Below are 26,303 nucleotides of genomic sequence, written 5' to 3' on the forward strand. Positions count from 1 at the left end.
AGGTGCTGGCGCTCGGCTTTCGCTCGCAGCCGGTTGGGCACAGCTGCTGCCGGTGGGAGGGGCCTAAGCTAAGGAGGCCGGGCGGCTGGCGCCCCCTGCGGCTGCGGTCGTTGTCGGGCCGTTGACAGAAGATCAAAGAGCAGGGCCCCCGCCCGGGACTGGCAGGAAGGCAGCCAGGCAGGCAAGAGAGAGGGGGAGCAGAGTCCCGCTTTGAGGCCTCGGGCTGCAGGGAGGCCGGCAGCTGCGCGGGTCCCGGGCTCCAGAGGAGTCGGCCTGCGCCACTGTGCGCCAGCGGAACGCCCGCGCGTCGCTCCGCGCCTTTGTGGGCATCGCTTCTCGGCCTTTTGGCGAAGATCCTGAGTGCGTGGCCTGACCGCGGCTTGGGCTCTGAGTCAAAGGCGGGAAGGGGTGGACGGCGCGGCTTTTTCCAGGCGACGGCGATTTTTTCTTTGTGGCGGATAGGATTCCGGCCACTCTACACAAGATGGAGAGGACTTCAAGCAAGAATGCAAGACCAAGGCATACTGTGCGTTTTGTGCTGCGAGTGGAGGCTTCTGACAAGGATTTTGCCAAGAGGGATGCTTTCGAGGATGAAGTCCTTTTCAAGCATTTGTCCTTACAGCCTGAAGAGATCTATTGCCTCCAGGACTTTCCAGGTAAAAAGATTTTTGATTTGTCACTTTACTCTGCTGAACAGTGCACGAAAGTTTGGTCTGTTTTGACTGCTCGCAGACTGGAGGAACCTTTTGTTCATTTTTTCCTTGAACCTTTGTTTGCACGGGAGGCGAGACCCATATGGGTCCATATGAACAACCCTTTTACCCCAGACGCAGACATTGTTAATTTTCTTAAAAGATTTGTTGACGTTCAGGGCACGGGTATCAAGGAGATGGATAGGAAGAGAGTCTGGAACGGGAAAAGGAAATTTCTGGTGCGTTTCAGAGCGGACCCTAGTGCTGAAGATGGGCTCTTGCACCCTCCTGCTAACTTCTCAATTGGAACTTATACAGGTTATCTGTACTACCCTGATCAACCCTTGGCGTGTAGACGATGCAGGCAGAAGGGCCATTATGCTGCTGACTGTGATGTGGAGGTCTGTCGAAGGTGTGATACTGTGGGGCACAGCACCTTCATGTGCAGGGCTGAGCCGAAATGTAATTTGTGCGGGGTCTCTGGGCACATTTACAGGGCGTGCCCAAAGAAAGGTATGAGTTTCGCAGCCGTGGCGGGTGGCACATCGGCAGCAAGTGTTACCTCAGTTCACCAGGCAGAAGATGCAGCAGAGGGCCCGGCACCGGCGTCGCTGGTCCCTGACGCTGGCGAGGAGGTGATGGAACCTGAGGGTGTGGATCAAGGGCAGGAGGTAACGGACCACAGGCAGACGGCAACAGCACTTACCTCAGCAGAAGATCGCAGCGGCGAAGAAGAGACGGAGGCTCCGGTGAGTGCTGAGGAGGTCCTGGGGAGCGCAGAGGAGGAAGGTGGGGTCTCGCTCGCCGCGCTAGAGCATATAAGAGCGTTGGCTGAGGAATCAAGCCTGCCCTCTGCGGAGGAAGTAGGGTCAGACTGGGGGGACAGAGTGGATGAAGAGGAGGCCATGGACACCGTCCAGGCCAGGAAAGTTGTGAAAAGAAAGGCGGAAAATGATGTGCCGCCCTTGGTGAAGAAATCGGGTGTAGATCCCATGGAATACCTTGAGTCGATGGCCACAGATTCGTTGGCCCAGGCCGAATCTACTCCACTAGGGTCGGAGGGCGAGGTAAGTGGTGTGGGTGACCCCCCCCTTACGGCAGAGTCGGGTATGTCCTCAGGCTTTGTCATTCCAGAAACGGAGATGACCCCGACCTCGGCAGAAGCCTCAGAAGAACACATGCAGCCACGCGTCGCCCTGCAGAGAGAAGAACGAGATGTCTTTATATTCGCTGAGGTACCTATGAGGTTCAAGAAGTTCTGTAAATGGGACGAAAAGGCCAGCAAAATAGTCTGGCCTAGGACCTTCAATGAGCAAGGGCTATCTCCGGCAGGGATTGTCGTGCGTTGTGAGCACTCTGGTGAGGAGATTTCAACCCTCGAAGTAAAGGGCCGCAACCAGATAGATGCGACCAATAAGAAGATGTTGTTGGGTGACTTTGTAAAGAAATGGATAAGGGACAAGGGAGAACTGAAGGAGATGTACGAGGTGGGGGTGGAAAGGCGCCCTGACAAAGTGCTGAAGATTCTGGAGGTCCCGCTGCAGTTTTTGGAGGCCTGTGCCTGGAAGAACGGAAACGTGCAGTACCCGCCCCGGCCGTCAAACTTCCGACGTGTGCTGAGGTTGCATGAAGGAGTGTCAGTTGGCTGTACGCGATCAGGAGGTAAAATAGATAAACTATATTTGCAGGGACAAAGGGAGGCGTCAGTGCGTCAAGCCTACATGGAGCTGATGAGCCTTTTTACTGCCCCCTAATGTTGAAAATATTAACTTTAAATATTCGGGGTTTAAGGAACTTAGTAAAGAGGACGGCCTTTTTTTCTTACCTGAAAACCATGGTTTTTGATATTTGTTTGGTGCAGGAAGTCCATCTAAAAGATGAAAGAGACGTCATACAGTTCACTCGTGAGTGGGACAGAGGAGATTCTAGATGGAATATCGGAGGTGTCCACTCCTCGGGAGTTGGAGTTTTATTTGGCAATCGCAATTTTATAGTGGAGAAATGTGTGAATGTAGTGCCTGGGAGAGCCTTATATTTGGATATTTGTTCGGGTGAGAATTGCTTTCGGTGTGTGTGTGTGTATGCCCCGGCAATGATGGCTTTACGGGCAGATTTCTTTAAGGAACTTTATCCTGTTTGCCTTACCAACAAATGGATCATCATGGGAGGAGACTTTAACGTGGACCTCCAAGATAAGAGGGATCCAGGGGCAAAGCAGCTCAATCTTCTTCTAGCACAGTTTGGACTTTACGACTGCGCCTACCGGATCCGAAAGGAGAAAGCAGAGGCCACGTGGAGGAACGCTCAAGGTACTGTGAAGCGCCTTGATTATGTATTCGCCTCACTGGACGTACCTGTGGAGAAGGTGGTGGTGCTGCCGGTAGGTTTTTCTGACCATGCCCTAGTAGAGGCCCATTTTCCACATTTAAGGAACCAGTTTGGGCGTGGGGTGTGGAAGTTAAATACGGAGAACCTAAGAGAAGACGAATATGTCAAGGTAATGAGGTACAAATTGCAAACATGGTGGAAGGAGAGGAATCTGGGGACTCCCCTGATTGATTGGTGGGAACACTTAAAAAAGAAAATTAGAAAGGAGACCAGAATTTATGGCAGAGCAAGGCTCAAGCGTGAGCGGCAGAAGGGCAGGGCGCTGCAGGAAAGATTAAACACCTTGTTTTCCCAGTGTAATAAGGATATGTCAGTGTGCCCTGAAGATATTGCAGCAGCTAAAGCTGAACTGCGCACTTATCACGAGCAAAAGGCAAGGAGTTACCTGTTCAGAGCCCACGTGCAGTTCATACAATCTCACGAAACATGTTCCAGTTTTTTCTTCCGGCAAATTCGTCAGAGACAGAAGCGCAGTGTGATGACTGGCATTCAGACTTCGGAGGGGAAAATAGTTACTAGTAGTGAGGAGATGCTGGAAGTGGTGAGGCACTTTTACCAATGTCTTTTTTCCCTAAAGACGGTGGACGAGGCCATGGGTGCAAAGCTGCTGAGCGGTATTACAGCGCAGGTTCCTGTCAAAGCCCAAGAACAGTTGGAGGCTCCTATAAGCTTGCAGGAACTTGGCGACGCTCTGCTCGGCATGAAGGCTGGTAAGGTACCAGGTAAAGACGGACTACCAGCCGAATTTTATCGGACGTTCTGGGATATCTTAGGGCCAATCTTACTTCAGGTGACGGAGGAAATCTTTCGTAGGAAGGCTATGTGTGAGTCTATGAGGGAGGGAATCCTCACACTGTTGTATAAAAAAGGACCTGCAAAGGACCTTAAGAACTGGAGGCCGCTGCAGATGTTGTGCGTGGACTATAAGCTGATCGCTAAAGTGCTGGTAAACCGCTTGAAGGGGGTCCTAGCTCATGTGATCGGTTGGGACCAAACCTGCGGGGTTCGAGGTCGGCGTGCCAGCTGGACCCTCCAACTAGTACGGGATGTGATAGCGTGGTCCGAGAACAGGAACGTCCCGTTGCTGATCGCCAGCTTGGACCTAGAAAAAGCTTTTGACAATGTCTCACACACCTTTGTCTGGCAAGTGATGGAGAAGATGGGATTCGGCCCTGTCATGCTGGGCTGGTTAAAAATACTGTACTCACAGGTTGGCAGTAGAGTTCTGGTGAACGGGCACCTGGGAGGACTGGTTCTCCAAGAGTCTGGTGTGCGTCAGGGCTGCCCCCTGTCCCCATTACTTTTTGCACTATATATGGAACCTTATGCGCGGGCAGTCCAGAAGGAGCCATCCATTGACGGGATCCTCGTACCTGGGAGTGGAGGAAAAAGAGTTAAGGTGGCATTATATGCTGACGATGTTACCTTATTTCTCAGCTCTTACCTTAGCCTACAGGCGGCCTTGGACGTCTTCGAGAACTTCTCCCTCGCGTCAGGTGCAAAGCTAAACAGGGGGAAAAGTCAGATCAAGTTCTTCGGGCCTTGGAAAGAGCAGCTGGGACCAGCGCATGGATTGGACATCTGTCAAGGGCCCCTTAAGATTCTAGGGGTGTTATTCACGGCACAGGATGCTGCTTGGTGCAATTGGTCCCAGAGGCTGGAGAAGGCTAGGCTGCAGCTGACGCACTGGAAGAACAAGCAGCTGTCCTTTGTAGGTAAAGTCCTGATCCTGAAAGTGGTGTTTCTGCCTGTGCTGGTTTATCTAGCATCGGTGTATCCCATGCCTGCGCGCTTCAACAGATATCTGGTAAGGGAGGTTTTTATGTTCATGTGGGGGGGAAAATATGAGTATGTGCGCAGAGTCGATATGTATCGCCCAGTGGAAGAAGGCGGACGGGGAGTTCCCAACTTCCCTGTAAAGCTAAACTGTATATATGTGTCTGGCCTGTGTATAGCTCTGCATTCCCCAGTCTCACATCCCTTTCAGTATTTTGTCAGGTTCTGGCTATCTAGCCACGTGCGCGCCCTGGCTCAGTGGTCCAACAGTTTGCCTCATGGGAACGATCTGCCATGGCACTATCGGCATGCGACACACTGGCTGAAACAGCACCCTGAGCTTAAAGATCACCAGGTCCTGCTTAACCACAGACGGCTCTATTCTGCAGTAACTCAAGCTGAAGAGGCCAGCCTCGTAGGTGGCGTCCCCAACGTGGTCTGGCGGCGAGTCCAGCCCAGAGGGCTACAGCACCATCTAATGGATTTGAACTGGCTATCCGCTTGGGGTCGTTTGGCAGTTCGTGAGGTTTTGTTCAAACATAAGCTGACAAAGCAGCAGGAGTGTCCTAGAGCCGGGTGTCATGCGGTGGAGTCGATCAGCCACGTGTTTTGGGACTGTAATTTTGCTCAGCGGACCTGGAACAAATGTGAAACTTTGTTTAGTAGCCTGTCCTCCACTTTCTGTGTACTTCCTGCAGTTGTGTTATATGGGTTGAAGGTGGGAGGTGGGGCAAACGCTAAGAGCTTTGTGTTATGGTTGCTAGTTAGTTTAATTAAGTTTGAGTTATGGAATTCCAGGAATTTGTTAGTCAAGAGGGGAATTGTTTGTACAGTAGATGGGTTATATAGAAGGCTTTTATGGAATTTGAGAGGGTTGGTAGAAGGGGACATAAAAAGATGGGGTTTTCATGCCGCAAAGGAGAAATGGAAATCCATAGTGGATATCTGGGATTGGAAATAGTCTAGGTCCTTTAATGTTCCTGTAATTTGTAAATAAGACTGTTGGGTGAATTTGGGGGTGGAAGGTAATTTGCATAAGGGGCGGGATCATGTAAATAGGGTTGGGGTTGGAAATCATTTATTGTGTTTTTCAAGTAATTTGTTTATTTTATGTGCGTATATCTGTTTCATGTTAATTGTGGGTTTGTTTTTGAGTAAGGGAGTTGTGTTGGGGCGGGTTGTGTCTATATAAGGGATGGGATTATGATATCTTTGATTTAGCTGTGTAATAGTTTTTGTTTTTGATTATGTTTTTGGATTTATGTATTTGTAGTTTTGGTGTTTTATTTTGTATTTTGTATATTAAAAAAAAAAAAAAAAAAAAAAAATCTGTTCTTATCAGTTTAATATCTGATACGTCCCCCATCGGGGGACCACATATTAAACGGATTTTTGGAACAGGGAGCTGGATCAGGAGCTTGCTCCGTCCTCTCCACGCATCGGCCCGGTATTGCAGCGCCTCCGGGAGCGGTGCACCACCTTCTCTCAGCGGTGAAAAGACAGACGTAGCTAGCAAGCAAGCAAGCAAGCAAGCAAGCGAGGTGGACTGGAGCTCCTTCTTCTCGGGTCTCGTCTCTCGTCCATCTGTGTGTCTCTCTCTCCCCCTCCCCCTCCCCGTCTCCGTTCCCGTGCTCCCTCTGTGCACTTTCCCGCGTCTCGACTCTCTGGGCAAGCAGGCCGGCCCCCTTTTCGGCTCCCGTGCGTTTTCCCTCCAAAAAACTTAGTTTTTTCAGCCTTTTCCCAGGGAGGCAGGCGTGGCTTTTGTGTGTGTGTGTGTGTGTGTGTATGTGTGTGTGTGTGTGTGTGTGTGTGTCCCCGTCCTCGCAGGCGGGCCCCTTTCGACAGCCGGGCGGTTTCCCTCCAAAAAACTTAGTATATACACCTTTTCTTCCTTTTTTTCCGGCAGGCGGGCAGGCGCGCGCGTCTGTGTGTGTGTGTGTCCCCGTCCCTCCCGAGAGAGCGCTGCCCCTTGCCTCTGCCCGCAGGTGCCGACGGTCCGCTTTCGCTTGCAGCTCGCTCGGCACAGCTGCTGCTGGTGGGAGGGGCCTAAGCTAAGGAGGCCGGCCGGCTGGCGCCCCCCTGCGGCTGCGGTCGTTGTCGGGCCGTTGACAGGAGATCCAAGAGCAGGGCCCCCGCCCGGGACTGGCGGGCAGGCAGGCGAGCAAGCAGGCAGGCAAGAGAGGGGGAGAGCGGAGTCCGGGCGGCCGGCAGCCGCGTGCGGACCGGGCTCCCGAGGCGTCGGCCTGCGCCGCTGCGCGCCAGCCGGACGCCCGCGCGCCCGCCCAAGGCCGGCGTCGGGCATCGCTTCTCGGCCTTTTGGCTAAGATCAAGTGTAGTATCTGTTCTTATCAGTTTAATATCTGATACGTCCCCCATCGGGGGACCACATATTAAACGGATTTTTGGAACAGGGAGCTGGATCAGGAGCTTGCTCCGTCCTCTCCACGCATCGGCCCGGTATTGCAGCGCCTCCGGGAGCGGTGCACCACCTTCTCTCAGCGGTGAAAAGACAGACGTAGCTAGCAAGCAAGCAAGCAAGCAAGCAAGCGAGGTGGACTGGAGCTCCTTCTTCTCGGGTCTCGTCTCTCGTCCATCTGTGTGTCTCTCTCTCCCCCTCCCCCTCCCCGTCTCCGTTCCCGTGCTCCCTCTGTGCACTTTCCCGCGTCTCGACTCTCTGGGCAAGCAGGCCGGCCCCCTTTTCGGCTCCCGTGCGTTTTCCCTCCAAAAAACTTAGTTTTTTCAGCCTTTTCCCAGGGAGGCAGGCGTGGCTTTTGTGTGTGTGTGTGTGTGTGTGTGTATGTGTGTGTGTGTGTGTGTGTGTGTGTCCCCGTCCTCGCAGGCGGGCCCCTTTCGACAGCCGGGCGGTTTCCCTCCAAAAAACTTAGTATATACACCTTTTCTTCCTTTTTTTCCGGCAGGCGGGCAGGCGCGCGCGTCTGTGTGTGTGTGTGTCCCCGTCCCTCCCGAGAGAGCGCTGCCCCTTGCCTCTGCCCGCAGGTGCCGACGGTCCGCTTTCGCTTGCAGCTCGCTCGGCACAGCTGCTGCTGGTGGGAGGGGCCTAAGCTAAGGAGGCCGGCCGGCTGGCGCCCCCCTGCGGCTGCGGTCGTTGTCGGGCCGTTGACAGGAGATCCAAGAGCAGGGCCCCCGCCCGGGACTGGCGGGCAGGCAGGCGAGCAAGCAGGCAGGCAAGAGAGGGGGAGAGCGGAGTCCGGGCGGCCGGCAGCCGCGTGCGGACCGGGCTCCCGAGGCGTCGGCCTGCGCCGCTGCGCGCCAGCCGGACGCCCGCGCGCCCGCCCAAGGCCGGCGTCGGGCATCGCTTCTCGGCCTTTTGGCGAAGATCCTGAGTGCGTGGCCTGACCGCGGCTTGGGCTCTGAGTCAAAGGCGGGAAGGGGTGGACGGCGCGGCTTTTTCCAGGCGACGGCGATTTTTTCTTTGTGGCGGATAGGATTCCGGCCACTCTACACAAGATGGAGAGGACTTCAAGCAAGAATGCAAGACCAAGGCATACTGTGCGTTTTGTGCTGCGAGTGGAGGCTTCTGACAAGGATTTTGCCAAGAGGGATGCTTTCGAGGATGAAGTCCTTTTCAAGCATTTGTCCTTACAGCCTGAAGAGATCTATTGCCTCCAGGACTTTCCAGGTAAAAAGATTTTTGATTTGTCACTTTACTCTGCTGAACAGTGCACGAAAGTTTGGTCTGTTTTGACTGCTCGCAGACTGGAGGAACCTTTTGTTCATTTTTTCCTTGAACCTTTGTTTGCACGGGAGGCGAGACCCATATGGGTCCATATGAACAACCCTTTTACCCCAGACGCAGACATTGTTAATTTTCTTAAAAGATTTGTTGACGTTCAGGGCACGGGTATCAAGGAGATGGATAGGAAGAGAGTCTGGAACGGGAAAAGGAAATTTCTGGTGCGTTTCAGAGCGGACCCTAGTGCTGAAGATGGGCTCTTGCACCCTCCTGCTAACTTCTCAATTGGAACTTATACAGGTTATCTGTACTACCCTGATCAACCCTTGGCGTGTAGACGATGCAGGCAGAAGGGCCATTATGCTGCTGACTGTGATGTGGAGGTCTGTCGAAGGTGTGATACTGTGGGGCACAGCACCTTCATGTGCAGGGCTGAGCCGAAATGTAATTTGTGCGGGGTCTCTGGGCACATTTACAGGGCGTGCCCAAAGAAAGGTATGAGTTTCGCAGCCGTGGCGGGTGGCACATCGGCAGCAAGTGTTACCTCAGTTCACCAGGCAGAAGATGCAGCAGAGGGCCCGGCACCGGCGTCGCTGGTCCCTGACGCTGGCGAGGAGGTGATGGAACCTGAGGGTGTGGATCAAGGGCAGGAGGTAACGGACCACAGGCAGACGGCAACAGCACTTACCTCAGCAGAAGATCGCAGCGGCGAAGAAGAGACGGAGGCTCCGGTGAGTGCTGAGGAGGTCCTGGGGAGCGCAGAGGAGGAAGGTGGGGTCTCGCTCGCCGCGCTAGAGCATATAAGAGCGTTGGCTGAGGAATCAAGCCTGCCCTCTGCGGAGGAAGTAGGGTCAGACTGGGGGGACAGAGTGGATGAAGAGGAGGCCATGGACACCGTCCAGGCCAGGAAAGTTGTGAAAAGAAAGGCGGAAAATGATGTGCCGCCCTTGGTGAAGAAATCGGGTGTAGATCCCATGGAATACCTTGAGTCGATGGCCACAGATTCGTTGGCCCAGGCCGAATCTACTCCACTAGGGTCGGAGGGCGAGGTAAGTGGTGTGGGTGACCCCCCCCTTACGGCAGAGTCGGGTATGTCCTCAGGCTTTGTCATTCCAGAAACGGAGATGACCCCGACCTCGGCAGAAGCCTCAGAAGAACACATGCAGCCACGCGTCGCCCTGCAGAGAGAAGAACGAGATGTCTTTATATTCGCTGAGGTACCTATGAGGTTCAAGAAGTTCTGTAAATGGGACGAAAAGGCCAGCAAAATAGTCTGGCCTAGGACCTTCAATGAGCAAGGGCTATCTCCGGCAGGGATTGTCGTGCGTTGTGAGCACTCTGGTGAGGAGATTTCAACCCTCGAAGTAAAGGGCCGCAACCAGATAGATGCGACCAATAAGAAGATGTTGTTGGGTGACTTTGTAAAGAAATGGATAAGGGACAAGGGAGAACTGAAGGAGATGTACGAGGTGGGGGTGGAAAGGCGCCCTGACAAAGTGCTGAAGATTCTGGAGGTCCCGCTGCAGTTTTTGGAGGCCTGTGCCTGGAAGAACGGAAACGTGCAGTACCCGCCCCGGCCGTCAAACTTCCGACGTGTGCTGAGGTTGCATGAAGGAGTGTCAGTTGGCTGTACGCGATCAGGAGGTAAAATAGATAAACTATATTTGCAGGGACAAAGGGAGGCGTCAGTGCGTCAAGCCTACATGGAGCTGATGAGCCTTTTTACTGCCCCCTAATGTTGAAAATATTAACTTTAAATATTCGGGGTTTAAGGAACTTAGTAAAGAGGACGGCCTTTTTTTCTTACCTGAAAACCATGGTTTTTGATATTTGTTTGGTGCAGGAAGTCCATCTAAAAGATGAAAGAGACGTCATACAGTTCACTCGTGAGTGGGACAGAGGAGATTCTAGATGGAATATCGGAGGTGTCCACTCCTCGGGAGTTGGAGTTTTATTTGGCAATCGCAATTTTATAGTGGAGAAATGTGTGAATGTAGTGCCTGGGAGAGCCTTATATTTGGATATTTGTTCGGGTGAGAATTGCTTTCGGTGTGTGTGTGTGTATGCCCCGGCAATGATGGCTTTACGGGCAGATTTCTTTAAGGAACTTTATCCTGTTTGCCTTACCAACAAATGGATCATCATGGGAGGAGACTTTAACGTGGACCTCCAAGATAAGAGGGATCCAGGGGCAAAGCAGCTCAATCTTCTTCTAGCACAGTTTGGACTTTACGACTGCGCCTACCGGATCCGAAAGGAGAAAGCAGAGGCCACGTGGAGGAACGCTCAAGGTACTGTGAAGCGCCTTGATTATGTATTCGCCTCACTGGACGTACCTGTGGAGAAGGTGGTGGTGCTGCCGGTAGGTTTTTCTGACCATGCCCTAGTAGAGGCCCATTTTCCACATTTAAGGAACCAGTTTGGGCGTGGGGTGTGGAAGTTAAATACGGAGAACCTAAGAGAAGACGAATATGTCAAGGTAATGAGGTACAAATTGCAAACATGGTGGAAGGAGAGGAATCTGGGGACTCCCCTGATTGATTGGTGGGAACACTTAAAAAAGAAAATTAGAAAGGAGACCAGAATTTATGGCAGAGCAAGGCTCAAGCGTGAGCGGCAGAAGGGCAGGGCGCTGCAGGAAAGATTAAACACCTTGTTTTCCCAGTGTAATAAGGATATGTCAGTGTGCCCTGAAGATATTGCAGCAGCTAAAGCTGAACTGCGCACTTATCACGAGCAAAAGGCAAGGAGTTACCTGTTCAGAGCCCACGTGCAGTTCATACAATCTCACGAAACATGTTCCAGTTTTTTCTTCCGGCAAATTCGTCAGAGACAGAAGCGCAGTGTGATGACTGGCATTCAGACTTCGGAGGGGAAAATAGTTACTAGTAGTGAGGAGATGCTGGAAGTGGTGAGGCACTTTTACCAATGTCTTTTTTCCCTAAAGACGGTGGACGAGGCCATGGGTGCAAAGCTGCTGAGCGGTATTACAGCGCAGGTTCCTGTCAAAGCCCAAGAACAGTTGGAGGCTCCTATAAGCTTGCAGGAACTTGGCGACGCTCTGCTCGGCATGAAGGCTGGTAAGGTACCAGGTAAAGACGGACTACCAGCCGAATTTTATCGGACGTTCTGGGATATCTTAGGGCCAATCTTACTTCAGGTGACGGAGGAAATCTTTCGTAGGAAGGCTATGTGTGAGTCTATGAGGGAGGGAATCCTCACACTGTTGTATAAAAAAGGACCTGCAAAGGACCTTAAGAACTGGAGGCCGCTGCAGATGTTGTGCGTGGACTATAAGCTGATCGCTAAAGTGCTGGTAAACCGCTTGAAGGGGGTCCTAGCTCATGTGATCGGTTGGGACCAAACCTGCGGGGTTCGAGGTCGGCGTGCCAGCTGGACCCTCCAACTAGTACGGGATGTGATAGCGTGGTCCGAGAACAGGAACGTCCCGTTGCTGATCGCCAGCTTGGACCTAGAAAAAGCTTTTGACAATGTCTCACACACCTTTGTCTGGCAAGTGATGGAGAAGATGGGATTCGGCCCTGTCATGCTGGGCTGGTTAAAAATACTGTACTCACAGGTTGGCAGTAGAGTTCTGGTGAACGGGCACCTGGGAGGACTGGTTCTCCAAGAGTCTGGTGTGCGTCAGGGCTGCCCCCTGTCCCCATTACTTTTTGCACTATATATGGAACCTTATGCGCGGGCAGTCCAGAAGGAGCCATCCATTGACGGGATCCTCGTACCTGGGAGTGGAGGAAAAAGAGTTAAGGTGGCATTATATGCTGACGATGTTACCTTATTTCTCAGCTCTTACCTTAGCCTACAGGCGGCCTTGGACGTCTTCGAGAACTTCTCCCTCGCGTCAGGTGCAAAGCTAAACAGGGGGAAAAGTCAGATCAAGTTCTTCGGGCCTTGGAAAGAACAGCTGGGACCAGCGCATGGATTGGACATCTGTCAAGGGCCCCTTAAGATTCTAGGGGTGTTATTCACGGCACAGGATGCTGCTTGGTGCAATTGGTCCCAGAGGCTGGAGAAGGCTAGGCTGCAGCTGACGCACTGGAAGAACAAGCAGCTGTCCTTTGTAGGTAAAGTCCTGATCCTGAAAGTGGTGTTTCTGCCTGTGCTGGTTTATCTAGCATCGGTGTATCCCATGCCTGCGCGCTTCAACAGATATCTGGTAAGGGAGGTTTTTATGTTCATGTGGGGGGGAAAATATGAGTATGTGCGCAGAGTCGATATGTATCGCCCAGTGGAAGAAGGCGGACGGGGAGTTCCCAACTTCCCTGTAAAGCTAAACTGTATATATGTGTCTGGCCTGTGTATAGCTCTGCATTCCCCAGTCTCACATCCCTTTCAGTATTTTGTCAGGTTCTGGCTATCTAGCCACGTGCGCGCCCTGGCTCAGTGGTCCAACAGTTTGCCTCATGGGAACGATCTGCCATGGCACTATCGGCATGCGACACACTGGCTGAAACAGCACCCTGAGCTTAAAGATCACCAGGTCCTGCTTAACCACAGACGGCTCTATTCTGCAGTAACTCAAGCTGAAGAGGCCAGCCTCGTAGGTGGCGTCCCCAACGTGGTCTGGCGGCGAGTCCAGCCCAGAGGGCTACAGCACCATCTAATGGATTTGAACTGGCTATCCGCTTGGGGTCGTTTGGCAGTTCGTGAGGTTTTGTTCAAACATAAGCTGACAAAGCAGCAGGAGTGTCCTAGAGCCGGGTGTCATGCGGTGGAGTCGATCAGCCACGTGTTTTGGGACTGTAATTTTGCTCAGCGGACCTGGAACAAATGTGAAACTTTGTTTAGTAGCCTGTCCTCCACTTTCTGTGTACTTCCTGCAGTTGTGTTATATGGGTTGAAGGTGGGAGGTGGGGCAAACGCTAAGAGCTTTGTGTTATGGTTGCTAGTTAGTTTAATTAAGTTTGAGTTATGGAATTCCAGGAATTTGTTAGTCAAGAGGGGAATTGTTTGTACAGTAGATGGGTTATATAGAAGGCTTTTATGGAATTTGAGAGGGTTGGTAGAAGGGGACATAAAAAGATGGGGTTTTCATGCCGCAAAGGAGAAATGGAAATCCATAGTGGATATCTGGGATTGGAAATAGTCTAGGTCCTTTAATGTTCCTGTAATTTGTAAATAAGACTGTTGGGTGAATTTGGGGGTGGAAGGTAATTTGCATAAGGGGCGGGATTATGGTAAATAGGGTTGGGGTTGGAAATCATGTACTGTGTTTTTCAAGTAAGTTGTTTATTTTATGTACGCATATCTGCTTCATGTTAATTGTGGGTTTGTTTTTGAGCAGGGGAATTGTATTGGGGTGGGTTGTGTCTATATAAGGGATGAGATTATGATATCTTTGATTTAGCTGTGTAATTGTTTTTTGTTTTTGATTGTGTTTTTGGACTTATGTATTTGTAGTTTTTGGTGTTTTATTTTGTATTTTGTATAATAAAAAAAAAAAAAAAAATCTGTTCTTATCAGTTTAATATCTGATACGTCCCCCATCGGGGGACCACATATTAAACGGATTTTTGGAACAGGGAGCTGGATCAGGAGCTTGCTCCGTCCTCTCCACGCATCGGCCCGGTATTGCAGCGCCTCCGGGAGCGGTGCACCACCTTCTCTCAGCGGTGAAAAGACAGACGTAGCTAGCAAGCAAGCAAGCAAGCAAGCAAGCGAGGTGGACTGGAGCTCCTTCTTCTCGGGTCTCGTCTCTCGTCCATCTGTGTGTCTCTCTCTCCCCCTCCCCCTCCCCGTCTCCGTTCCCGTGCTCCCTCTGTGCACTTTCCCGCGTCTCGACTCTCTGGGCAAGCAGGCCGGCCCCCTTTTCGGCTCCCGTGCGTTTTCCCTCCAAAAAACTTAGTTTTTTCAGCCTTTTCCCAGGGAGGCAGGCGTGGCTTTTGTGTGTGTGTGTGTGTGTGTGTGTATGTGTGTGTGTGTGTGTGTGTGTCCCCGTCCTCGCAGGCGGGCCCCTTTCGACAGCCGGGCGGTTTCCCTCCAAAAAACTTAGTATATACACCTTTTCTTCCTTTTTTTCCGGCAGGCGGGCAGGCGCGCGCGTCTGTGTGTGTGTGTGTCCCCGTCCCTCCCGAGAGAGCGCTGCCCCTTGCCTCTGCCCGCAGGTGCCGACGGTCCGCTTTCGCTTGCAGCTCGCTCGGCACAGCTGCTGCTGGTGGGAGGGGCCTAAGCTAAGGAGGCCGGCCGGCTGGCGCCCCCCTGCGGCTGCGGTCGTTGTCGGGCCGTTGACAGGAGATCCAAGAGCAGGGCCCCCGCCCGGGACTGGCGGGCAGGCAGGCGAGCAAGCAGGCAGGCAAGAGAGGGGGAGAGCGGAGTCCGGGCGGCCGGCAGCCGCGTGCGGACCGGGCTCCCGAGGCGTCGGCCTGCGCCGCTGCGCGCCAGCCGGACGCCCGCGCGCCCGCCCAAGGCCGGCGTCGGGCATCGCTTCTCGGCCTTTTGGCTAAGATCAAGGTTTAAGCCGGCAAGTCCGCAATTCCAAGATCTTAGTCCAGGGGGTCGGGAAGGCGAGAGGACGGAAGGTCTGACCGGAAGGAGTGGAGTTTGGAGTTTCGAAGGTTGGAGAATCGGTGTTTGGCGGAGAGGACGACGAGGAGTTTGCTGAGCGGTGGAAGGAGAAGTCTTTGCGGTGTTGGAGAGGAGCGGTTTGGCGTTTGGCGGTTTGGCTACCTGGAGGATGACGACAGGAGTGATGGAGCAGAACGGGAAGAAGTCGGCGGGGTTTACTTGGCTGAAGGAGGAGCGGAGGAAGGATTCTCTCCGATTCATGCTGAGGAGCCGGGACGGATTGGAAACTTGGGACCGAGCTAAGTTTAAGAAAGTTGTTTTGATGGATGGTTTGGGAATATGTCTAAAAGACATTTTGTGTTTGCAGGACTTTGGTGCTCGGGGGGTTTTTGAGTTGACTTTGATGTCAGACGTTTTATGTTTGGAGGTCTGGAGGAAGGTGCAGGAGAAGGAAGAGGAAGCGCCGTTTCGACTCTTTCAAGTCGAACCAATGTTTATTGGGGAACTGAAGGGTTTGACTGTTCACATGGGGGATCCCTTTGTTCCGGAGGGGGACATAGTCTCCTTCTTGCAGCAATTTGTGGATCTACAAGGAGTGGGGAGGAGAGATCTGGAAGCGGATGGAGTATGGACTGGGAAAAGGATCTACCAGATGAGGTTGCGCTTGGAGAAGACGGCGGTAGAGGGAGTGATACACCCTCCTGCCTTTTTCAAGATCGGGACTCATAAGGGGTACCTAGAGTATTCTGGGCAGCCCCTTGCATGCTGTAAATGTGGAGAAAGGGGACATTTTGCGAGGCAGTGTGTTTTGGTACGGTGTAGGCGGTGTGAGACAATAGGCCATATGGCAAAGGAATGTGTGCAGGGGAAGAGGTGTTATTTGTGTAAAGAAATAGGACATGTGTCTCGGAATTGTACGAAGGGAGAGATTGGGGCAAAAAAAGAGGAGGTATCAGTGAAGGGGAGGGAGAAAGGAGAGAATAAAGCGGGAATAAGGGAGATAGTGGTGAAGGGAAAAGGGAAGGGAGAAGTTAGTGCAAAAACAGAGGTATCGGAGAAGGGGAAGGGAGAAATTAGTGTGGGAACAAGGGAGGCTTTAGTAAAGGGGAAGAAGAAGGGTGAGACTAGTGTAGAAATTACGGAGGTATCGGTGAAAGGGAAGGGGAAAGGAGAAATGAGGGTGGGAATAAAGGAGATATCGGTGAAAGATGAGAAGAGTGAGAGTGGTGTGGAGGGATCTATAGATGAGAAGAGTGATAGTGGTATGGATGGATCTGATAAGAGGGGAAATGGGGTTGTAGAGAATGGACGGTGTTGTGAGAATGTACAGCAGAGGGTTAAAGAGGTTGTAGGAAATGGACGGAGTGGTGAGAGTGTACAGAAGGGTGTGAGTAAAACGACAAGCGGGACCAGTTTGGTACCAGTGGGAAAGGGTCAGTGTGATGACAGAGTAGCTGTTAATGGTAAGGGAGAAGGGATTGGAAAAGGGAAAGGGAAAGACAAGGAAGGGGTGGTTTCTAGAGGTGGGGAGGACAGGGAGGCAGGCACGAGCAATGTCCAAGTGGAGAGGAGTGCGCTGGATACTAGAGTGGGGGTGGCGAGAGGAGCAGGTGCAAAGGTATGTGTGACAGGAGGAAGTAATAACAACAAAGGAGGAAGAATGTATACTGGGGAGCTTACAGACAGCGATGTGGAGAGGGAGCATGCGGAATATGCGAAACAGTGTAGAATAGAATGGGAAAAGGAAGGGCGCATCGAAGTACCGTTGCCAGGTATACCACGGGTTTTAGTACCTGCAGAGAGGGTGCCGGAAGTTGAATTGAGTGAGGAGAACTTTCCACCCCTGGGGTCCGCAGGGGCCGGGGAGGGGAGGAAAGGTATGAAGACGGGACTTGTTGCAGTGGGGGGGATGGAGAAAGGAGAGAGTAAGAGTGGGCATGTAAGTGGAAGAGGGTGTATAGAGGGGCAACAACCGGGGAAAGAGAACAATTCTTGTAAGGAGTGGGAGAAGGTTAAACTAAACCAGGATTGGCAGAAACGGATAAAGGTTAAACAGAAGGAATGTCTGGTTGCAGTGCAAGAGGTAGAACGGAAGTTTCCAGGGTGCCGCATAGAATTTGGGATGGAAGAGGTTACTTCGGGTATGGTTCGAATAGGTGGGAGGACGAAGGAGGAGTGTCAACAGATTAACAAGATGTTGTACGAGACATTATGCAAAGTTTTGAAGATGTGAACCATGGGTTTTGTGTGGTTTGTGTTTGAGTATGGGAATAATTTGGGATTAGAGGGGGGATTGTTTTGAATATAGGGTGGGGTTATGTTAATGAAATTGGTTGATATAAGTTGTGGTGTATTTGAGACTTGGGTTTGACATTTGGGGTTTTGGTTTAATGTGTTTTGATTGATGGACTTTTGTATTTTGTATTTTGTAATAAAAAAAAAAAAAAAAAAAAAAAATCTGTTCTTATCAGTTTAATATCTGATACGTCCCCCATCGGGGGACCACATATTAAACGGATTTTTGGAACAGGGAGCTGGATCAGGAGCTTGCTCCGTCCTCTCCACGCATCGGCCCGGTATTGCAGCGCCTCCGGGAGCGGTGCACCACCTTCTCTCAGCGGTGAAAAGACAGACGTAGCTAGCAAGCAAGCAAGCAAGCAAGCAAGCGAGGTGGACTGGAGCTCCTTCTTCTCGGGTCTCGTCTCTCGTCCATCTGTGTGTCTCTCTCTCCCCCTCCCCCTCCCCGTCTCCGTTCCCGTGCTCCCTCTGTGCACTTTCCCGCGTCTCGACTCTCTGGGCAAGCAGGCCGGCCCCCTTTTCGGCTCCCGTGCGTTTTCCCTCCAAAAAACTTAGTTTTTTCAGCCTTTTCCCAGGGAGGCAGGCGTGGCTTTTGTGTGTGTGTGTGTGTGTGTATGTGTGTGTGTGTGTGTGTGTGTGTGTCCCCGTCCTCGCAGGCGGGCCCCTTTCGACAGCCGGGCGGTTTCCCTCCAAAAAACTTAGTATATACACCTTTTCTTCCTTTTTTTCCGGCAGGCGGGCAGGCGCGCGCGTCTGTGTGTGTGTGTGTCCCCGTCCCTCCCGAGAGAGCGCTGCCCCTTGCCTCTGCCCGCAGGTGCCGACGGTCCGCTTTCGCTTGCAGCTCGCTCGGCACAGCTGCTGCTGGTGGGAGGGGCCTAAGCTAAGGAGGCCGGCCGGCTGGCGCCCCCCTGCGGCTGCGGTCGTTGTCGGGCCGTTGACAGGAGATCCAAGAGCAGGGCCCCCGCCCGGGACTGGCGGGCAGGCAGGCGAGCAAGCAGGCAGGCAAGAGAGGGGGAGAGCGGAGTCCGGGCGGCCGGCAGCCGCGTGCGGACCGGGCTCCCGAGGCGTCGGCCTGCGCCGCTGCGCGCCAGCCGGACGCCCGCGCGCCCGCCCAAGGCCGGCGTCGGGCATCGCTTCTCGGCCTTTTGGCTAAGATCAAGTGTAGTATCTGTTCTTATCAGTTTAATATCTGATACGTCCCCCATCGGGGGACCACATATTAAACGGATTTTTGGAACAGGGAGCTGGATCAGGAGCTTGCTCCGTCCTCTCCACGCATCGGCCCGGTATTGCAGCGCCTCCGGGAGCGGTGCACCACCTTCTCTCAGCGGTGAAAAGACAGACGTAGCTAGCAAGCAAGCAAGCAAGCAAGCAAGCGAGGTGGACTGGAGCTCCTTCTTCTCGGGTCTCGTCTCTCGTCCATCTGTGTGTCTCTCTCTCCCCCTCCCCCTCCCCGTCTCCGTTCCCGTGCTCCCTCTGTGCACTTTCCCGCGTCTCGACTCTCTGGGCAAGCAGGCCGGCCCCCTTTTCGGCTCCCGTGCGTTTTCCCTCCAAAAAACTTAGTTTTTTCAGCCTTTTCCCAGGGAGGCAGGCGTGGCTTTTGTGTGTGTGTGTGTGTGTGTATGTGTGTGTGTGTGTGTGTGTGTCCCCGTCCTCGCAGGCGGGCCCCTTTCGACAGCCGGGCGGTTTCCCTCCAAAAAACTTAGTATATACACCTTTTCTTCCTTTTTTTCCGGCAGGCGGGCAGGCGCGCGCGTCTGTGTGTGTGTGTGTCCCCGTCCCTCCCGAGAGAGCGCTGCCCCTTGCCTCTGCCCGCAGGTGCCGACGGTCCGCTTTCGCTTGCAGCTCGCTCGGCACAGCTGCTGCTGGTGGGAGGGGCCTAAGCTAAGGAGGCCGGCCGGCTGGCGCCCCCCTGCGGCTGCGGTCGTTGTCGGGCCGTTGACAGGAGATCCAAGAGCAGGGCCCCCGCCCGGGACTGGCGGGCAGGCAGGCGAGCAAGCAGGCAGGCAAGAGAGGGGGAGAGCGGAGTCCGGGCGGCCGGCAGCCGCGTGCGGACCGGGCTCCCGAGGCGTCGGCCTGCGCCGCTGCGCGCCAGCCGGACGCCCGCGCGCCCGCCCAAGGCCGGCGTCGGGCATCGCTTCTCGGCCTTTTGGCTGCGATCTCAGTACGTGGCTTGACCGCGGCTGTGGGAACAGTTGAAAGGAGGGAAGGTGAGGGGTTTTTTTCCCCAGGCCTGCCTATAGGCTAGGCAGGACTTTTTTTGGCTTTTTTCTACGTGGCGGAGGAGGATCCGGCCATTTTGAAGAGATGGAGAGAAGAACGAGCGGCAGGGAGGCGAGGCTGAGGAATACTATCCGTTTTGTTTTGAAGGATGATGGGATCCAGGAGTTTGTTCACAGGGATACTTTTGAGGACGTGGTTATGGAGAAGGCTTTGGGAGTGCACCCGGAGGATACTTATTGTCTTCAGGATTTTCCTGGGAAAAAGGTATTTGACCTTTCTTTGAATTCTGATATTAAATGCAGTGAAGTTTGGTTTATTGCTAATGAGCATCGGAATGAGGAGCCGCTTAAGCATTTTTTCGTTGAGCCTTTATTTGCAAGGGAACTGCGGACATTAACGGTGCACATGTTTAATTGTTATATGGCGGAGGAGGACATTGTGAGCTTTCTCAAGCGCTTTGTGGATGTGCAGGGCGAAGGGGTCAAAGTGCTCGATAGGAAGAAATACTGGAACGGGAGACGAAAGTACCAAGTGCGGTTCAGGTTCAACGCACAGGCAAGTGATGGTTTGCTTCATCCGCCAGCTTCCTTCACGATTGGATCGAGCAATGGGTACTTGTTTTACCCGGGCCAGCCCATTACGTGCAGGCGCTGTGGGCAAGAGGGCCATATAGCTCTGAACTGTGTAGTGCAGGTATGCAAGAGATGTGAAGGTATTGGGCATGTGGCGTCTGCTTGCACAGAGGACATTAAATGCAATTTGTGTGGAAAGCAGGGCCATGCTTATAGGGAGTGCCCGAGAAGGGCTGGGAGCTATTCTGCAGCCATAAGCGGGCTTCGGAAGGATGGGGAAGCTGCTTCTGCGGGCCGAGGGGACTCTGGGAGTGAGGCAACTGATACGGGTGTGTTGAGAAGCACGGCTGTAGATCCACCTGTGGAACAGAAGGCAGCAGAGGAAGGTGTATCAGGAGGCAATGGCAGGCGGATGGGAAATGAAGAGATGGAAATCAGTCAATCTGGAGAGGACATCAGTTTTGATACGCCTGGACTGGTTTTTTTGAAGGATGTGGTGGATGAGATGGGGGGCATGGCCTCGCAGGGAGGCTGGGGAGATAGAATGGATGAAGAGGAGGAGGATGGTGCTTCGACCTCTAAAAAGACAGTTAAAAGGAAGGCAGCTGAGTCTGAAGAACTTACTGTGAAAAAAGCGGGAAGAGATCCAGAGGAGCCACCTTCGGGTGGTAGGCAGGTTTCTGAGGCCCCAGCCCCCTTTCCGTGCTCGGAGGAGGAGGAAGAGGAAAGAGAGATCTGGCTAGAGGGGCAAGGTGAACTTGGTGGCAGTGGCTCTTCAGAATCCACTAGTACACCATTTGTCCCCGAAACCGGAGGTTCGAATGATGGAAGCGGCAATACTTTTACCCAAGTCTTAGAGGCAGGTGCAGTCCCAAGGCATGAAGAAGAGGAAGGCCTCTGGCTAGACTCAGAACTTCCCCGTGACTTTGTGGAGCTCTGTAAATGGGACGAGGGGGGTGGAAAGGTCCTATGGCCCGTTGATTTTGAGGAACAGGAGATATCAAGGAAGGACATCCGATATGACTGTGTGCGCAATGGGAGTGAGATCCAGCGCTTCCGGCTGTACGGGAAGACGCACGCCGAAATTGGGTCAAAAAAGCTTCTTTTGAGGGACATTGAGAAACAGTGGCGAGACGATCATGGTATGGCAAAGGTGGCCTTTGCGGCAGGGGCAGTCAGGAAAAAAGATGGAATACTGAAGTACCTAGAGGCATCTCCGAGTTTTCTGAAAAATTGTGAATGGAGGGACGGGGGCGTAAAGTTTCCTACTCGGGCCGGAGTGCTTAAAAGTATTTTAAGGTCTTATCCGGGGGTTAAGATCGAAGGTGATGGGAACACTAGAAATATCACCCGTTTGTATGTGTATGGGCAAAAGGAGTTGGAAGTCAGGGATGCGTATATCGCGGCTATGAAGATTATTAGGAGATGGGAAGAGAAGACCTAATTTGTATCTGAGATGAAACTGGTTACTTTAAATGTGAGGGGGTTGAGGGATAGAGTGAAGAGAACTGCTGTGTTTTTTTCCTTGAAAAGCCTAAACTTTGATGTGTGTTTCTTGCAGGAAGTGCACCTGAAGAACGACAAGGATGTTAGAGCTTTTACGAGGGAATGGGACAAGGGTGGGTCTCGGTGGAGTGTGGGTGGGGTACATTCGTCGGGTGTGGGGGTTTTATTTGGTAATCATGATATGATTGTAGAAGAATGCAATGTAATAGTGCCTGGGAGAGCCTTGAGTGTGGATGTGTGTTTTGGTAATAATAAGTTTAGGCTCATTTCGGTGTATGCCCCTGCTATAAGCTCTTTGAGGGCAGATTTTTTTAAAGAGTTATATCCGCTGTGTGCTACGAACAAAACACTTGTCATTGGCGGGGATTTCAATGTTGATCTTGGCAGCCGGGAGGATGCGGGGGGGAAGCAGCTGCGAGTGCTTTTGACACGTTTTAACTTGGTGGATTGTTTTTCCCGAGTTGCAGCTGGGGCAGGGGCGGCGACTTGGAGGAACGCAGCAGGTATTGCAAGACGCCTGGATTATATCTTTGCCTCAAGGGAAGTGACAGTGGAGAAAGCTGCTGTCCAGCCGGTGTGGTGCTCCGACCATGACATCGTTGAGGTTGATTTGCGTCTTAAGCACAGGTTGTATGGCAGGGGCTTTTGGCGAATGAATGTGGAGGTATTGAGTGAGGAAGCTTATATTAAGGGTATGAAATCCAAGTTGAATGAGTGGTGGGGAGCGAAGAAGAGCTATATATCAGCCCTGGATTGGTGGGAGGTAGTTAAGAAAAGAATTAGAAAGTTCACAAGGGAGTACAATCTAAATCGCCGGAGGAGTGAAGTGAAGGAAGGGAGGTTTTTGCAGCAGGAACTGAATAACCTCTACACGCAGCTTAATGAGGGGGTGGAGGTAGATATGGAGGACATAGCAGTTGTTAGGGCCAGATTGAAAGCTTATCATAGGCAAAGAGCTAGAAGCTTTTTGTTCAAGGCCCGTATTGATTCCCTGCTGCAGCAACAGACATGTGCCTCTTTTTTGTTCAGACAGGTGAGGAAGCTTCAAAATAGAAGAAGTATGAATGGGGTCCGTGTTGGTACTGATAAGATTGTGGAGGACACTGATGGCATGTTGGAAGCGGTCCATGTGTACTATCAGGAGCTCTTTTCGGGGGAAGTATTAGGAGAAGCTTCGGAGTCTGCGGTGTTAGAGTGTATTTCTGCACGGGTGTCGGAGAGTGGTAGGTGTTTCTTGGAAAAGCCTATTAGTTTGGAAGAACTTAAAGAAGCACTAGCCGGGATGAAAAATAGGAAGGCACCAGGATTAGACGGCTTACCTGCAGAATTTTACAAAACATTTTGGGACATATTAGGACCTATTATGCTCAAAATAACAGCAGAGGTCGTCACTAAGGGAAGGTTAGGGGATTCAATGCGTGAGGGGGTCTTGACCTTGTTATTCAAGAAGGGGCAGTCAACGGACTTGGGGAATTGGAGGCCGCTTACTATGTTGTGTACCGATTATAAGCTCATTGCCAAGGTACTGGTTAATCGCTTGAGGGAGGTAATAGGGTCTGTGGTAGGTAAAGATCAAACTTGTGGTGTAAAGGGGAGAAGGATTAGCTGGTCTTTGCAACTCATTAGAGATGTAATTGCATGGTCAGAGCAAAGGAATCTGCCATTGATTTTAGCCAACCTAGATTTGGAGAAAGCGTTTGATAAAGTATCGCACTCTTTCTTGTGGCAAGTGATGGAGCGAATGGGTTTCGGACACACATTTATTGGCTGGTTGAGAACCTTGTATGCACAGGTGGGCAGCAGAGTTGTGGTTAACGGCTTCATTGGGAAGTTTGTAAAGCAAAACTCAGGAGTAAGGCAAGGTTGTCCTTTGTCCCCGTTGTTGTTCATCCTCTATATAGAACCTTTTGCGAGGATGATTAACGTGACCCCAGATGTGGACGGGCTGTTAGTGCCTGGGAGTGGCGGGGAGCGTGTCAAATTGTCTGCATATGCGGATGATATCACGCTGATATTGACTTCTGATCACGGCCTGCACAAGGCTTTGGTTCTTTTTGAGGAGTTTGCTAAAGTCTCAGGGGCCAGACTGAACAAACAAAAGAGCAAGATTAAGTTTTTTGGGTTATGGAGGGATAGGGAAGGAGGGATACAAGGGTTAGACTTTTGTAATGGTCCCTTGAAGGTATTGGGCGTCTCTTTTCAAGACCAGGAGATGGTACATCAAAATTGGTTGCAAGCTTTAGAAGGCACAAGGTTAAGGCTGCAGCGATGGGGTGATAGGCTTTTAACCTTTGTGGAGAAGGTTGTAATATTAAAGACAGAAGTCCTACCTGCTCTGATACATCTTGCCAATGTCTTCCCGATGCCTGCAAGATACAACAGATACCTTGTTAAAGTAACTTTTGAGTTTTTATGGAACAAGAAGTATGAGTACATTAAGCGTATTGACATGTACCGCCCGATTGAGAAGGGAGGCAGGGGCGTCCCAAATATCCCTGTCAAGCTTAATTGTCTGTATGTGTCGGGGTTATGTGTTGCTTTAAGTCAACCAGTAACGCACAGCTCTCAGTTTTTTGCAAGGTTTTGGCTCTCCAGCAGCATGCGACGTCTTACTGGCTGGAGGAATGACGTCCCGCATGGGGAGGACTTACCGTGGCATTACAGGCATGCAGTGTCCTGGGTGAGGAGTCATCTGACAGAGGAAGATCCTCCTCTGTCGAATCACAGGGAGCTGTACCGAGCTGTGATGGAGCAGGGTGAAGCCGCGATCGTTGGGAGTGTTGCCGCCGAAACCTGGAGGAGAGTCCAGCCCAAAGGCCTGCGGCTGGATATGCTGGATCTGAACTGGCTGGTGGCTTGGAAGAGGCTTCCAGTGCGGGACGTTTTGTATAAACACAAGCTTACCAGGCAGGCCGGATGCCCACGAGCGGATTGCCAGGCAGTCGAGTCGGTTGAACATGTTTTTTGGTTTTGTAATTTTGCACAGAGTGTGTGGGGGAAGTGTTCATCTTGGTTGGGGATGTTGGAGACAGGTTTCAAAATCAATCTGGCAACCATAATGTATGGTGTTGGGGGGAGGGGGAGAACAAAAAAGGCTGCGTTTGTTTTATGGTTTTTGATTAGTTGTGTTAAATTAGAATTGTGGGCCGCCAGAAATGTGTTGGTTAAGAAAGGGGTGTTGCGGAGCGTGAGGGGTGTTTGGAATAAAGTTGTGTGGGATGTTAAATGTATGATAACAGCTGATTTGCGTATTTGGAGCTACCATGCAGTAAAGGAAAAATGGAAATCCCTAATGGATATTTAGAAAAGAAAGGTTGACCCTGAGTTTAAAACAAGGGGAGTTTTTGTTATTGAAGGGTGTGTGTTCATTTGAATAAGGGGTGGAGTTATGATAATGAGGTGTGTATTGAAGCCTGTTTTTTTGTTCCTTTACAGGAGTTTGTTTTTTTGTTATGGAGAATATTGTTGTTGTGATTATGTGTTGATTATGGTTGTTTGTGACATATTTTGTATAATAAAAAAAAAAAAAAAAAAAAAAATCTGTTCTTATCAGTTTAATATCTGATACGTCCCCCATCGGGGGACCACATATTAAACGGATTTTTGGAACAGGGAGCTGGATCAGGAGCTTGCTCCGTCCTCTCCACGCATCGGCCCGGTATTGCAGCGCCTCCGGGAGCGGTGCACCACCTTCTCTCAGCGGTGAAAAGACAGACGTAGCTAGCAAGCAAGCAAGCAAGCAAGCAAGCGAGGTGGACTGGAGCTCCTTCTTCTCGGGTCTCGTCTCTCGTCCATCTGTGTGTCTCTCTCTCCCCCTCCCCCTCCCCGTCTCCGTTCCCGTGCTCCCTCTGTGCACTTTCCCGCGTCTCGACTCTCTGGGCAAGCAGGCCGGCCCCCTTTTCGGCTCCCGTGCGTTTTCCCTCCAAAAAACTTAGTTTTTTCAGCCTTTTCCCAGGGAGGCAGGCGTGGCTTTTGTGTGTGTGTGTGTGTGTGTGTATGTGTGTGTGTGTGTGTGTGTGTGTGTGTCCCCGTCCTCGCAGGCGGGCCCCTTTCGACAGCCGGGCGGTTTCCCTCCAAAAAACTTAGTATATACACCTTTTCTTCCTTTTTTTCCGGCAGGCGGGCAGGCGCGCGCGTCTGTGTGTGTGTGTGTCCCCGTCCCTCCCGAGAGAGCGCTGCCCCTTGCCTCTGCCCGCAGGTGCCGACGGTCCGCTTTCGCTTGCAGCTCGCTCGGCACAGCTGCTGCTGGTGGGAGGGGCCTAAGCTAAGGAGGCCGGCCGGCTGGCGCCCCCCTGCGGCTGCGGTCGTTGTCGGGCCGTTGACAGGAGATCCAAGAGCAGGGCCCCCGCCCGGGACTGGCGGGCAGGCAGGCGAGCAAGCAGGCAGGCAAGAGAGGGGGAGAGCGGAGTCCGGGCGGCCGGCAGCCGCGTGCGGACCGGGCTCCCGAGGCGTCGGCCTGCGCCGCTGCGCGCCAGCCGGACGCCCGCGCGCCCGCCCAAGGCCGGCGTCGGGCATCGCTTCTCGGCCTTTTGGCTGCGATCTCAGTACGTGGCTTGACCGCGGCTGTGGGAACAGTTGAAAGGAGGGAAGGTGAGGGGTTTTTTTTCCCCAGGCCTGCCTATAGGCTAG

At 52.3% G+C, this 26,303-nt stretch overlaps 6 non-coding genes across 6 annotated transcripts; all 6 read left to right on the forward strand.

Annotated features, from left to right (window-relative positions):
* The first annotated feature begins 6,143 nt into the window (after positions 1-6,143).
* On the forward strand, positions 6,144-6,337 carry LOC138223459 (U2 spliceosomal RNA). The gene has a single exon (XR_011181888.1). It is a non-coding gene; the product is annotated as a U2 spliceosomal RNA (small nuclear RNA).
* An 819-nt stretch (positions 6,338-7,156) lies between these two features.
* Positions 7,157-7,347, forward strand: LOC138223350 (U2 spliceosomal RNA). The gene has a single exon (XR_011181798.1). It is a non-coding gene; the product is annotated as a U2 spliceosomal RNA (small nuclear RNA).
* A 6,633-nt stretch (positions 7,348-13,980) lies between these two features.
* LOC138223406 (U2 spliceosomal RNA) lies at positions 13,981-14,173 on the forward strand. The gene has a single exon (XR_011181847.1). It is a non-coding gene; the product is annotated as a U2 spliceosomal RNA (small nuclear RNA).
* Positions 14,174-17,493: 3,320 nt separating this feature from the next.
* On the forward strand, positions 17,494-17,685 carry LOC138223457 (U2 spliceosomal RNA). The gene has a single exon (XR_011181886.1). It is a non-coding gene; the product is annotated as a U2 spliceosomal RNA (small nuclear RNA).
* An 817-nt stretch (positions 17,686-18,502) lies between these two features.
* On the forward strand, positions 18,503-18,693 carry LOC138223351 (U2 spliceosomal RNA). The gene has a single exon (XR_011181799.1). It is a non-coding gene; the product is annotated as a U2 spliceosomal RNA (small nuclear RNA).
* Positions 18,694-25,176: 6,483 nt separating this feature from the next.
* LOC138223444 (U2 spliceosomal RNA) lies at positions 25,177-25,366 on the forward strand. The gene has a single exon (XR_011181873.1). It is a non-coding gene; the product is annotated as a U2 spliceosomal RNA (small nuclear RNA).
* The last annotated feature ends 937 nt before the right edge of the window (positions 25,367-26,303 follow it).

The sequence above is a fragment of the Lepisosteus oculatus genome, chromosome 16, assembly GCF_040954835.1.
Source record: "Lepisosteus oculatus isolate fLepOcu1 chromosome 16, fLepOcu1.hap2, whole genome shotgun sequence".
NCBI classification, from domain to species: Eukaryota; Metazoa; Chordata; class Actinopteri; order Semionotiformes; family Lepisosteidae; genus Lepisosteus; species Lepisosteus oculatus.